This window comes from Blastomyces gilchristii (genome assembly GCF_000003855.2).
Source record: "Blastomyces gilchristii SLH14081 genomic scaffold supercont1.4, whole genome shotgun sequence".
NCBI classification, from domain to species: Eukaryota; Fungi; Ascomycota; class Eurotiomycetes; order Onygenales; family Ajellomycetaceae; genus Blastomyces; species Blastomyces gilchristii.
The window spans coordinates 3,283,214-3,297,482 of record NW_003101679.1 but is presented as its reverse complement, the minus strand read 5'-3'; the positions used below and the strand labels follow the sequence as shown (position 1 = coordinate 3,297,482).

At 31.5% G+C, this 14,269-nt stretch overlaps 1 non-coding gene across 1 annotated transcript; it reads left to right on the top strand.

Moving 5' to 3' along the window:
* Positions 1-467: 467 nt before the first annotated feature.
* On the top strand, positions 468-548 carry BDBG_16710. The gene has a single exon. It is a non-coding gene; the product is annotated as a tRNA-Leu (tRNA).
* Positions 549-14,269: the final 13,721 nt, after the last annotated feature.

Genomic DNA, 14,269 nt, shown 5'->3' with positions numbered 1-14,269 from the left:
TTAAGAGAGTTTTGTATGAGAATCTGTTATTATAGTACATAATAACTTCTCTAAAGCTTTCTTAATATCAGTCAGACTGATAAAATAGATTGTTATATAATTCTACTATCAGTAATCTTATCAGTGACTTCTTTTTCAGAGTATTTTATAAGTGTTGACAGAGATCTGTGTTAGATTTATAGTCTTGTAAAGATTATCTTTGTGAACTCTATCATTGTTAGGAAATATTAAGCTCCTGTTTTAAGTGTTCAATAAGATGCCTTATTCTTGGAAAACAGTGTCTGAGTGAGAAGAATGAAGAAGTTCTGTTAATTATTCATACTTAGACTAGACAACTACAAGAGATGATCAAGTTCAAACTTGGAATTTCAAACACAGTTCAAAAAACATTGAAAACTTCTAGTATAATCACTGACTCTTTACCTTCTACTTCGTCTTTTTCTTATTTGAATTAGAAGAAAATATAAGCCAGCGTGGCCCAGTTGGTAAGACTGGTAACCAAGGCCGCACACATTAGAGGTGTGTGGGTTCGAATCCCACCGCTGGCACCTGCCACTTCTTACCCATGAAAGCCCCCATGTAATAGAGGCTGAGCCTAATTAGTAAGGCTTGGTGCGGGGTAGAACTCCCTACTGCAAGCCAAGCCACTAGTTAAGCAAGATCCTGTGAACACTCACCAGGGCCGGCATGAGATGCCAATGTCCCACTATTCTACTGTGCACCTGTCAAGGTTCTAACAATATAGAGTCAAGCCTAATGTAGTGATTATACACTACTTAAGTGAGTCCCTAACTAGGGCTGTCATCGGAGCCTAGCTCCCCCTCAAATACAGGAAATGATTTTGAAAATCACCTGACTAGCAGGCCTAGATGCGTATCTAGGCCCTAGGCAGGGCACTCTGATAGGCTAGAGCCTGCAAGCTCTCTGTCAAGCCCTAATACTGGCAGGGAGAACTGCAGTCATCAAGCCTATGATTAGTCTCTAACACAGGGCGAGGCCACGACAGCTGATTGATAGGCCTATGGGCATCTAATGAGGCCGAGATCAGCAACCGGAAGCTTGATGTGTATGTCATCAAGTGGGCGGTGGCAGCCACTAACTAACATCCCTGGAAATTAGTAGCTGGCCTGAGAGGACAGATGCAGTGATTGATTAATTATAGAGGATTAAATGTAATTAGCTTAAGATGCATTCTGTGAGTGGCTAGTATCTGTAGTCACATTCAACAAAGAACTGTCAAGGCAGAAAGACTATTGAATAACATAATCAGACTATCAAATACAGAGAGAGGTCTATTCTTTCAGGCTATGAGACAGTTATATATAGTCTGTATTATATCAGTAGCTGATTATGAAGTTTAAGTTTAATGAAATAATCAAGAGAATTTCACTGAACTCTTTCAAAGTCTGTAAAACAGAGTCTTGAGAAGAATTCTGAGAGTATTTAAATCATCTTCTATTAAAGTAATGAAAATTAAAGCTTCAATTTCTTCTTCTGCTATTAGATTTGAAAAGGCCTGTATGAACTATGCTCTGAGAGTTGTAAAGATGAGCTTAAATCATATAATCAGAGAAAGAGTCTCTTCTTCATTTTCATTAATTAACTCTGAAAATGAACTGAATTGAAATAGATTTCTTGATTAAAATGAAAATAATTCTTCAAAGAAAATGTCTTCTCAACTGTACAGACTATACTCTCTGATTAAAAATTAATTTTCTTCTTTAAATATTGAAAAAGTTAATCATGAGAAGTTATCACTCTGAAGAGAAAAGCTTGAATCTCTTATAAACTTATAAATAAGTAAACTATTAAAAGAGAAAGAATATGAATAGTTTTTGAAGAGAATTTCTACAATCAATATAAAAGACTCTATTCTGATTTATTCAGATGACTTAAAAAATGAGAACTTGAATAGATTAGACACAGATATTGCTTATACTGAAGATAATATCAATTTTATCTCAGATTTCTGAAATCTAGACTGTGAATGTGAAGTCTTTGATACTGAACTATTTATAATAGTGAAAGCTTTTAAACTCATTGAAATAAAATCTCATAAAAGAGAAAATTGTTTGAAAGAGATATGAATATTCTCTGATAGTCAAGCTGCTTTAAAAAGACTTAGAAATAGTCAGATTTATAATAATCAAATGAATCTTGAACTGATCTTAAACTCTGTTTCAAAAATTCAAAAGAGAAGAATATCAAAGCTGATAATTCATCTACACTGAGTTCCTGCTTATATGAATATTCATAGCAATGAATTGACTGATTCAGCTGTAAAAAAGAGTGCAGAATTAAGCAGATCTATTTAAAAAATTATGTTCTGATCTTTTATAAAGAGAAAAATAAAAGAATCTTATTTAGATAAGTGAAATAAAAGCTGACAGAAACAAAAGAAGAGTATATATTATTCAAGATTTGAAACAAAACCTAAGTGAAAATCTTGTTTAATTAAATGTAAAAAGAAAATATTCTCATCTATAATACAGCTGAAACTAGAACATGGCTATTTCAAATCTTATATACAAAGATTTGATGATAGATTTGACTCAATATAATGCTCATTGTGTAATATAAATAAGAATTCTGAGTATATTGTAATACACTGTGTATTATACAATAGTCTCAGAGCTAGATTGAAAGAGAAGTATGATCTAAATCAATTAAATATGAGATTCTTATTCTCAACTGAGACAGGAATTAAATACTTAATAGACTTTCTATCAGAAACTCAAGCAGCTATAAGAAAATGGCTAAATTCAGAATTATCTGAATATGAAGAGAAGAAAATCAATCAGATATAGTCTGTTAAAACAGCTATACACTCTCTTTTAATAATTTGTTTTGTTATAGTCTCTCTTTACTTTATCTTTTTCTTTATCTTTTTCTTTCAATTTCTTTCTATCTATCTATTTAATGTGTCTATCTTTGAGACTGTGTTCTTTTTCTCTTTTCCTTTGTCATGATATTGTCAAATGATTTCAAAGTATCAAAAGATGTTAAAACACTGCAATTTGTAAACAGTTTTTGTATTCTGACCTGAAATTTTCTGATTTTACATATCTGAAATTGATGAATGTATAACAGTTAACTTTACAGATATAGGAAAAACCCTGAGAACTAAAAGTTCTCAGGTAGATATCATAGTCTCTGACTGTATACATCTATAATTGAAGAATAATAATAATAATAATAATAGAAGAAAATATATGCTTAAGCAGCAGAATCTGCTGTCTCTGAACCTGCTATCTTAAAACCTGCTCAAAATTCTGAGAAAACTGAGAAGAATGTTACTTGTACTTCTGTTCATAGAAAAGAAGAGAAAAAAATGTAAAAAGAGAAAAACTTTCAAATCTTCAGAAATAGAAGACTTATTCTTAAAGTCTTAAATCAGAAGATCTTGTAGAGAAACAAGCTAAACTCAAATCTTATTTTCAGAATTAGAAATGAAATCAATCAGCAATTCTTTTCTCAGTTAATAACTAATATTGAAGTTCAAAAATCAGTTATAGCTTTAATGAAGTCATCTTTCTTTGAAAATTTCATTATTCTGACTACAATGTCTGAATTCACTGCAGAATTTCTCATTCAGAATGCAAATTTCTGAAAATCAGCAATAGAATCTTTGTTAAACATAATAATTCTATCTGAGAGAGATAAAAAATAAGACAAATTCATTCTTCATAATATTTCAGTTGAAATTTTTAACTGTGAGAAAGAAATACTACTTCTCAAAAATGAATCAGAAGAATACAATTCTATTCAACTGAGAAAAGAGTCTGTATAACTAAATTTAATTAAGTTCAAATAAAGCAGAAGAAATGTCTTTATTCTAGTATATATAAAAACACTTGAACAGTCAAGAATCTCTGAAGTAAGAGTGACAGATTTGAAAATAAGAGTTCATGAATACAAAGACTCAAGAATGAATCTCAAAGCTCAAACATAGTGTTCAAACTGTCAAAGATATAAACACTTTGTAATCTCTTATTTCAAAGACTTAAAATACACATTCTGTGCTAGAGATCATAAAACTAGTGAGTATAAAATGTAAAACATGCTTAAAAAGAGATGAAATATGTCAACATTCTCTGCTTAAATGCTTCAATTGCAAAGGAAAACATGCATCTAGCTCAAAAGAATGTATATTTACTTCAAGAACTCAAAAGAATGTATATTTACTTCAAGAACTCAAAAGAACTGAAGAAAAGATGAAGCTCAAAGTACATCTAAAACTGAAGAGAAAAGTCAAACCAGTAAATCTACAACTGCAAGCTCAAAAAGAAGAAACTCTCAACTATCTAAATTTTTAAACTTCAATTCTTCAGCTAAATATAAACAGAATTTGAATTCTCAAACATCTGTTAAGATTAAAGAATTGAGAAATGACTCTGATAATAAACTAGATAGAATGTAAGCAGTTGAGATTCCTGTTTTTCAAAATAGTTATAATCTACTATCTGATAATAGTGATTAGATCTCACTCTATCTCTGCTCTCTTTTAGTATGAATATACAACAAAAGTAACAAAAAAAGTTTAAAAACTCTTCAAAAATCACATTTATTCAAAACAATGTGAATAGAAACTCAAATTGCATTTATTCTTATTGTGATTCAGAGGTTGCTTGAGCCAGCGTACGATTACAGGCGTACGCCGGCTTCTTATATACATTATACTAAATTAATTAGTGGCCGCTATGGCCTCTTTACATTCATAAGCATGTTCAGAAGCGGCCGTGTTATTATCTGATGATTATATGTTCTTCTGAACCACATTCTCCCTCACCAGATTTAGTCATACTCACATGACCATGATGTAAGCTACTCTCAAAGAAACTTTCACTATTTTTACATCACTTATTCACTAATATTTCCATTCTTCAATCATTATTCTCATCATTGTCATTATTAAATATCATCATCTCATACAAGGTTTCTGCACCTCTCTCTTTATCAAGCTCTTTTCAACCTGTTTATCTATTACATCATACACATTCCTGGTGATAGTCTCTCATTCTCACAATAAGCATCATCATAGTGCTTATATTAGGCAGTTTGTTAGCAATAAGTGTAATATGTTATGAAATATGATCAGGACTTGTTTTTCTTCTAACAATTGTCAGAATGTATTATCATGAATGACATATCTTCTTCATCTTCTTATACATTCTCAACTGTTTTTCTTCTCAGCAGCTTCTGATTATGTTTTCTAGCACAATTTTATGTGAACACAGATGCTGATATGTTTGTTTTTATTCATATAGAATCTTCATATGTTGACAGATCTGTGTCTACTGATGATGATGAACTCAATATTAAATCATTGAGAACTTAAAGAATGTAATAATAAAGGAATTGTCTGTATTATGTGTGACTGAGTCTTCTATGACTCTCTCTGCTCTCTCTGTTTCTTTCTCTGTCACTCTCTCTCAATCTTCTATACTTGTCTCTGTATCTGGTTCTCCCGCTCTCACTACCTCTGTTCCTGTGATTCTCACTTCTGCTACTTCTGCTCTCTCTGTCTCTGCTGTCTCTGCTTTTATTATCAGCTCTTCTCATTTCAAGAATATGTTGTATAGACTGAATAAATCACATTTGTCAGTATGTATGCTCTCACTCTTCTTGCTAATCTCTAGAATGATTTATTATATAAAGACTGTGTATAATACAATTATTTAAAGCTCAGTTGTGAATGTTAATTATTACACTTATTTTAAATATTCATAATGAGATAATTATTCATTTATATCAGAGAATCTTCTCTCTTCTCAACAGTGTTAAGATTATAAGTCTTTTCTTTTTTCATCTTTTCTTTCTGATACTGATTTTTCTGTTCTTAGAGAAAATCATTATAGGTTTTATTATGTATAAAGTTATAATATTCACAGACATTAAGAAACCTTTCATAACTATTAAATTTAATATTATAGATACATTCACTCTGATGAATTTCTTGGAAATAATAGATCTGTATCAGTCTATTCTCTGATATCTATTATTCAACTTCATAGTGCAGGCAAAAGATATCTATGTTTTCAGAAATGAGAACACAGATGTCATACTTTTTTACACTCACAGATGTGAGACTTGTACACCTTGTCTAAGATGTTATTATAAGAATGAGTTAATCACACACTGTGTTTTACTTTCTACATTTCTCTGTATGTCTCTCTCTCTTTCTGAGAAGTCTTGTGTGTGTTGTAATTAAGTATATAACTCTAAGATCAGTGAGTTCATTCAGTAACTATTCTCATTTCTGATTTTACAGTTTTTATACACTAATAATGATTCTTAGTTACTTCAGTGTCAGAGATTATTCTAATTGAAGATGATAATATTACTGAGACTATCTTCTCTCACTCTTAAGCTTCTTTCATCATTTTCTCTTTCTTCTCTGCAGAGAAGATTATGCACATATCAGATTATAAGTATTCAGTCTCAGATAGCTTCTGCTGTCATTTATCTGATTCTGTGTCTTCTTCTTCAGTTTCTTTCGTCTCTGTTCTCTCTGCTCTGACTTCTGATTCTGCAGGTCTCATACTCTTCTCTAATTTTTCTATATACATATGTACACATTTCTATATTAGCATTTCAGCCAATCTTGTGATAAATGATATTAATATCATACACAGAGCAGTAGAGAAATCAGAGACATATACAGTGTTATTACAAGAGCAGCTTACAGTTCTCAAATTTCTTACAGATCTCAAGTTTTGAGATTTTCTTATTTTTGATGTTTTTCAGATGATGTGGTGTTGAAAATAGATTAAACATGTGATATATGAAAATTAATGAGATGTGTATGATAATATTTGTCTTTTACAGTCAATTCTTACAGTTGATAATTAATTCATTATCTCTTTTCTCTTCTTACACTTTTCTTTTATCTGTTAGTCACTACTCTTACACAATCTCTATATAATACAGTATTCAGTGACTAGGTTCAGCAGCTTTCATCTCTTGTGATTCTGTCTCATATATTATACTGTCTCTCTTCATCTGCTTAGATCACTACAGTGAACAGCTTCTTGAAACTAATCTCATCTGATCTCTGAGTATCTTCAGAGATTGAGATGACTTGATTTCACATGTCTGTGAATGTTTCAGATGCTTCATCCTCTGTTATCTCTATAATTAAACTGGTATAAACAGTTGAATTTAACTCTGAATTTCTTTTTCTTCTGCAATGTAACTCATATATAAGTCTGCTACTCTGAGACTACTCTTTACTGTATTGCATCTGCTGTCTGCAGTATATTATCATACAACTGACTACAGTCTCATTACTTATTAGAGTGTGACATTTATCTGATTTCTTCATTTCTTCTCATTCTTTTTATTATTATTATTATTATTATTATTCTTCAATTATAGATGTATGCAGTCAGAGACTATGACATCTACCTGAGAACCTTTAGTTCTCAGGGTTTTTCCTATATCTATAGAGTCAACTATTATACACTTATTAATTTCAGATATGCAAAATCAGAAAATTCCAGCCCAGAATACAAAAACTGTTTACAAATTGCAGTATTTCAACATCTATTAATACTTTGAAACCATTTGAAAATATCATGATAAAGGAAAAGAGAACATAGTCTTAAAGATAGACACATTAAATAGATAGATAGAAAAGAACAGAAAGAAACAAGTATAGTAATGAGAGACTATAACAAAATAAAATTATTAAAAGATAGTGTATAGCTGTTTTAACAGACTATATCTGATTGATTTCCTCCTCTTCATATTCAGATACTTCTGAGTTGAGCCATTTTCTTGTAGCTGCTTGAGTTTCTGATAGAAAGTCTATTAAGTATTTAAGTCCTGTCTCAGTTGAGAATAAGAACCTCATATTTAATTGATTTAAATCATACTTCTTCTTTAATTTGACTCTGAGACTATTGTATAATGGACAATGCATTATAATATGCTCAGAATTCTCATTTGTATTGTAGAATGAGCACTCTGTTGAATCAAATCTATTATTGAATCTTTGTATATAGGATTTGAAATAACCATGTCCTAGTTTTAGCTGAATTATGAATGAGAATATTTTCTTTTTATATTTAATTGAACAAGATTTCCACTTTGGTTTTGTCTCAAATCTTGAATAATGTATGCTCTTCTTTTGTTTCTGCCAGCTTTTATTTCACTTGTTTAAACAAGATTCTTTTATCTTTCTCTTTATGAAAGATCAGAACACTGTTTTTTGAATAGATCTGCTTAATTCTGAACTCTTTTTTGCAGCTGAATCAGTCAATTCATTGCCATGAATATTCATATGAGCAGGAACTCAATACAGATGAATTATCAGTTTAGATGTTCTTCTCTTTTGAATTTTCAAAACAGAGTTTAAAATCAGTTCAAGATTCATTTGATCATTATGAATCTGACTATTTCTAAGTCTTTTTAAAGCAGCTTGACTATCAGAGAATATTCATACCTCTTTCAAACTATTTCCTCTTTTATGAGATTTTATTTCAATGAGTTTGAAAGCTTTCACTATTACAAATAGTTCAGCATCAAAGACTTCAGATTCACAGCCTAAATTCCAGAAATCTGAGATAAAATTGATATTATCTTCAGTATAAGCAATGCCTGCATCTAATCTATTCAAATTCTCATTTTTTAAGTCATCTGAGTAAATCAGAATAGAGTCTTTTATATTGATTGTAGAGATCTTCTTTAAATACTGTTCATATTCTCTCTCTTTAGATAGTTCACTTATTTGTAAGTCTATGAGAGATTCCATCTTTTCTCTTCAGAGAGATATCTTCTCATGATCAATTTTCTCAACATTTAATGAAGAAAATTGATTCTTAATAAGTGAACATAGTCTATACAGTTGAGAGGGCATTTTCTTCAAAGCATTATTCTCATTTCAATCAAGAAATCTATTCCAATCCAGTTCATTTCCTGAGTTAACTGATGAAAATGAAGAAGAGACTCTTTCTCTGATTATATGATTTGAGCTCATCTTTATGACTCTCAGAGCATAGTTCATACAGGCCTTTTCAAATTGAATAGCAGGAGATGAAATTGAGGCTTCAATTTCCATTGCTTTAATAGAAGATGATTTGAATGCTTCCAGAATTCTTCTCAAAGCTCTGTTTTGTAGACTTTGAAACAGTTCAGTGAAGTTATCTTGATTGTTTCATCAAACTTGAACTCCATAATCAGCTACTGAGATAATACAGGCTATGTATAACTGTCTCATAGCCTGAAAAGATAGACCTCTCTCAGTATTTGATAGTCTGATTATACTATTCAGTAGTCTCTCTGCCTTGATGATTCTTTATTGAATATGATATTTAAAATTCAACTTGGAGTTTAACCATACTCCTAGTCATTTGACATTCAAACTGAGTTTAATCTCTTTATTCAGAAGAGTTAGACTTAGTTCTTTCTTATTAAATCTGAGAAAAAAGTGAATTAACTCAGTTTTATTCATATCAAATTGAATTAGATTGACATCTGCTCTAACAAAGACTTTCTTTACTGCTTTCTAAATCACTTCTAAATTCTCTTTGATTGTCTTTGAACTGTAGAGTAGATCAATATCATCTACATAACTTGGAGATCTCACTATTTTCATCTCTCTATTCTTGAATAAATATGCAGTGTATATTGTAAATAAAACAGATGAGATTGAAAATCCTTGTGATACTTCTATTTTTATCTCAGTTTTATCTTGTCTTCTTCTATCAAAGAATAGTTGTATAATTCTTTTAGACATGAAACAATCAACTCATTTTATTAGAGAAAGTGGCAGTTTTAACATCTTCAAAGTTTGAATCATCTTAGACTTTGAAACATGATCAAATGCATCTTTTATGTCAATAAAAACTGCAGTTGAGACCAGGCCTTCATGCTTTGCTACTTGAACATCATGAATAACTGAGAGAACAGTGTCAATTGCAGAACATTGTTTTCTACCTTCCATGTGTTCATTAAATAGAAGAGAATCACTAATAGAGCTTATAAAAGATAATCTAGTAGCTATTATCTTTTCTAGAACTTTTCTCAAACAGTTCAACAGAGATATTACTCTATATGACTTAGAAACTGAAGCTTTTCTATTAGGTTTTGCAAGGATTACTTCAGTAGCTTCTCTCCAGCATTCAGAATGATAACCATTTCTTAAGAGATTGAAAAAGAGCTCAAAATATTCATTCTTCAAGTAGGAATATGTGTTCTCATTCTTTTCTTATAATTGTGAAAAGATCAGAATAAGTGAGATTATTTGATTCATAAGTATCTATGATTTCTCTTACTTCATGAGGCTTTGCAATTATAAGTCTCTTCTTTTTGTGGTTCGGAAGAACGTACGACCGCCGGGATAACGCGGGCGCTTCCGAACTTGCTTACGAATGTAAAGAGGTCATAGTGGCCATCAATTAATTTAGTGTACAGTATATAAGAAGTCAGTGTACACCTGTAATCATACACTGACTCAAGCAACCTTTGAATCATATCTGATAGCATGTCTAAAAACCGGTGAGAAATACAGGCTTCTTCAGAGTGTGATAATTCTGTCTACAAAGCAATTCATAGTTATCATGTCAGTGTGGTTCTAAAAACATCTCAAAAGATAGTGTATAAAGAGCAGTGAGTAAAAGAGCATCTGATTAATGCTGCTTCACTTGTTAAGAGAAAACTCCACACTCAGGTGAATGCCACATATTATATGTGAAAAGGTGAAATGTGAGAAAGAGAATATGAGCAGTGAATCAGATTCAAAGAAGACTACTCTCTACTCAGAAGAATAAAAGAAAAGATGACTATCACTGAAGTCATATAATAATAACAGAAATCATATAATGATATAGTAATATAACAATATAGTGATATAACAATAGATATTATATAATTAATGAGAAATCACTGAAATAAATATCTTCTCTAGTTAATATGAACAACACTCTTCTCTGCTACTTGAACTAGAAGATATGCAGAATCTCTCAGAGAGTTTACTCAAAGCAGTAAGAAAAGTAATTAAGATTACTGAACTGAAATCAAAGCTTCATACATGTATGAGAATTCTAAACAAAATCAAGGCCTTGCATACACAGTGGCAGGCTGAGGTGAAAGTCAAACAACAATTGATATTCACTGCAGATCAAGCATTCACTATAAAGAGCTTCACTGACACAATCATTATCATTAATAAGAATAGAGAAGACCAGGTCTTAGACCTGCAGTGAGAGATTGAACATTTACATACAACTACACTGAATCTGAAGATCTCATTACAATCATTCATAATCTCTTCAGAAGTGTACACATCATCAGAGACTGCTGTGTAGAATGAGAATCTGAACATGAGATACATTAAGTCAGAAGATCTGCCAGAGTCATTAAGCTTCAATGACAACTGAAAAAATGATGCTGCAATCAGCTGGCTAAGTCAGATACAGTTATATTATTGAATTGAATGCAAACTTACAGACAGACAGTTAACAGAATTTTAACAAGTCTTAAGATCTGCTGTGTTTCTAGACTGACCGTGTGACCGTGTCTGAGACCAGGACCAGAATTTTTGATAGTCTCATTGCCAATTCGACAGATCCCATTACACGGTTCTAATATTAAATAGTAGTTTCATACTGTCTCAGTGAGACTTACTGTCTACTCTTGTCACATTTTTCAAATGAGACCATGATTTTCACTTCTCAATTTAAATTATTTTTATTGCTTTAAATGACTTTAAATCTCATTTAAGCATTACCAAAAAGCATTACTTTTTAAAAAATTAAAACTAGTCTAAAGAAAACCTTAAAATGTCTAAAAATAGTAACTTTATGCCAAGAATGGAACTAAATGAAATCAAATGAGTTCACTTTCTCATTTTTTTCAAGTCATGATTTCATTTTAAGATCTGATATATAGTCACTTTGCATGTTTGTTTAATGATTAGTCCCAGCGGGATTCACGTCAAGAAATGTATGAGACCAGACCAAATGAGACCAAACGTGAAATTCATGGTTCCGGCGGCCAGTCTATGTGTTTCTACACAGAAAAGTGAAGTCATTATAAATGACTGATGAAAAGATGAATCTCACAGACTCAGAATAATATTCATTTTCATGAACATGAAATGAGTTTTTCAAATGAATCTTACACAACTTTGAGAAAGTGAATATGTAAGATAAGTGTTATAAACACTTCACTGAGTATAGATAAGTAAGTGATCTTACATCATACTTTACATACTTCAGTTTACACTATCTCATATTAAATGAAGAGCTTTTAATATCTTTCTATTTACAGATCTTCATTCATGATCTTACACTCAAGTTGAGAGTGAAATGAAAATGCTTAACCTCATAGTCAGGCACAGTGAAGAAAGCATACAACATTCTCATTGTACAGAAACAAGTGAGTCAACTATGACAGAAAATACTGTAATTGAGTATATCTCAATGAAGAACAGATAATCAGACTTCTACAATATAAATCACACATCTGAATGTGATGAATCTAGATTTGAATATCATCACTAAAGTGCTGAATCCTCTGGAAAAGAGATTCTCTGAGTGAAAATCTTGATATCATGAGCATCAAGCTTGCTTCAACTGCAGATATCAGAATCATGATACAAAGAATTACACACAGTGTGTACAGTCAAGAGAAGCAAGAGAGTCAAAAAACTAGCAGAATCAGTGAGCTCAGAGACACTTGCTGATATTCTATGAAAAGTCTTCAAAGTAAAAGAGATGTCTGTGTTAGATGACTCTCTGAATTCTGTGAATATCAAGAGAAAGCAGACTTCTAAATGAGATATGAGTGATAATGAAGTAAATGCTCATCTCAATGTCTTAAGACCTGAAATGTTAATGTATAAGAGATACTTGAGTAAGAATTGAGAGATGACTGCAAAAGTGTTAACAGACACAGAAGTATCTATATAATATATTAATAATTATATAATCTGAAGACTGAAAGAAGTTCACTGAATGAAGAATTTCTGATGTATAAGATTGTCTGATAACTGATATTTGATATCATCTGCAAGAGTAAGAGTTTCCTTGCACTTCAGAGAATGATCTTGCTATATTTGATCAGTCAACAAGAGACAACCGCTCCACCACGAACTCGCTCGATTTTTCGAATAAGAACCCGCTGATAGATCCATTGAAAAGCCCTTGATCATACGAGCATTTTGACCCCATCGCCGACCGCATACCCCATGTGGTGGTGGAGTTATCCAGCCAAACGCGAATCAGACGTTGTTTGAAACTCCTGTGTGGGAGTATCCCCCATTCTCCCCTACCACACCACAACCCCGGGCCAGATTGCCATACAAATTGTAAGGTAAAGAGACCTAGCCATATGCGCCAATCTTCTCAATTTTAGAAGATCCCTGATCTGTAATTGTGGAGATATCTGAGAAGCAACCTCCGCGAAAACCCTGTCCATCTTTGATATTTCAAAACACCAACACCAAGTCCCACCCTCATATCACCCTTCTCAATCTGGCCCATCCCCAGCAGAAAAATACAAAAAGATATCTCAGTGATAATATCAAGCACATAATTAACAGTCACTTCTGAAGTGCAATCTCTGTGATCTGTCTTCAGTGTATCTAGACATTAATGCCAAGTCTCACCCTCATATCACCTCTCTCAATCTGGCCCATCCCCGGCAGAAAAGTACAAAAAGATACCTCAGCAACTGTATTTAATACATAATCAGCAGACACAATAACTATAAAATCAGTATACTTCAAGATCTGACTGAGCCTTTGATTCCTGTATAGTGAGATATATTAAATCTAGTTTTAATATCTCAATATTCAATAGATTCTGCAAGAGATTGAGAACAGCAATACTAGATTTCTATTGAATTTGAGAATTAACTCTATATTAATATAATCATTGATAAAGTCTTCTATTTTGAGATATAAATAACCAGTTCCTCTACATCCTGCTGATAATATTTATATTATTATATAGAAACAGACTTATATTCTCTATAATATCAAGACTCTGAGAAGAGAAAGTCTTGATAGAGAGTATATAGTAGTGCATATCTTAGCAGTTTCTATCTCATTCTTCTACAGCAGTTAATGCAAAAAAAAAGATCTTAGAAATAGTTTTTTACTTCTCTTGAAAAAGTAAGATGTTTTTCTCTGAATTTTATACAATATTCTTATAAAGAATTAAAAACAGAGCTGTTTTCTGTCATAATTTCATATTCTTTTAAGTAAGAATTACTTTTTCAGTGACTGAAGAGCTTTCATTAATACTTAATTCTTTTTTATACT